Below are 961 nucleotides of genomic sequence, written 5' to 3'. Positions count from 1 at the left end.
CCTGACCTGCACCCGGGAGCTGTCTGTCTCCAGCCGCGAATGGGGGAGGCGCCCCGGAGCAGCAGACCAGCCAACGGTCTCGCGCTCCGATTTCCTCACCGTATGAAATGAAATTCCACAGGGGGATTCGAAAGGAAATGAGACCGGGACGCTCCGTGCTTCTCGGCCCGCCGCCCTTCCTGTCTCGGGGACACGGTTTCTAAATAAGGTTGGGAGGGTGAGAGGGCAGGAGGGGAGAAGCTTGACCTGTGCATGGGGGGCTGAGAAGGCGCACAACCGCCGGGGCTCCCCTTCCCCAGCCTCCCGGGCATCCCTCCCCTGCAGCCTGCATCTCTTTCTGACTTATTCTGCTTCTGCGGTAGTCCTGGGGCTCATGCCAGCCGTGTTTTTATCCAACTTTTCCCTCTCACTACCAGCCCTTCTCCCCACCCGCCCCTCCTTGGACGGAGCTTTGTGCTAGCCCACACTCTCCACTTTCCAGTCGGGCCAGGGAAACCCTCAGCAGGTGGATTCCTAAGCCATTTACTCGTTGCAGGACTGTGGTCAAGCCAGTGTGCCTCTCGGAGCCTCAGACTGGCCATCTGTAAAATGAGGAAGTTCATATCTCCCCCCACACAGTTGTTCTGAGTTAAATGAGATAATGCGTGTAAATCGTTGAGCGCACTGACACATCCTAAGCGCCGAATAACTTGGTTATTGTTCTTGTTGTGGGACATCTTCTGCAGCCCAGGTCTGAGTTAAGAGCTTTCTACTCTCTTCCTGAGTTATTTTGGCCCAACACTTATACCACTGTTTTCCAGGGACTTGATGGCAGGGACCAAGTTTAAATGTGTGTTTATAACCTCCCATTTCAGCTAAGTCTGGCATATGGCAGAGGCTGGATGCAAGTTGGAAGGGCCTCTGTACCACTCATGTGGTGCTCATTCATCTGCAGAGTAATGCATGAGACCATTGGCCTACA

Source organism: Neophocaena asiaeorientalis, unplaced genomic scaffold (genome assembly GCF_003031525.2).
Source record: "Neophocaena asiaeorientalis asiaeorientalis breed wild unplaced genomic scaffold, Neophocaena_asiaeorientalis_V1.1 scaffold946, whole genome shotgun sequence".
Lineage (NCBI taxonomy): Eukaryota > Metazoa > Chordata > Mammalia > Artiodactyla > Phocoenidae > Neophocaena > Neophocaena asiaeorientalis.
Note: the sequence above shows the minus strand (reverse complement) of the source record.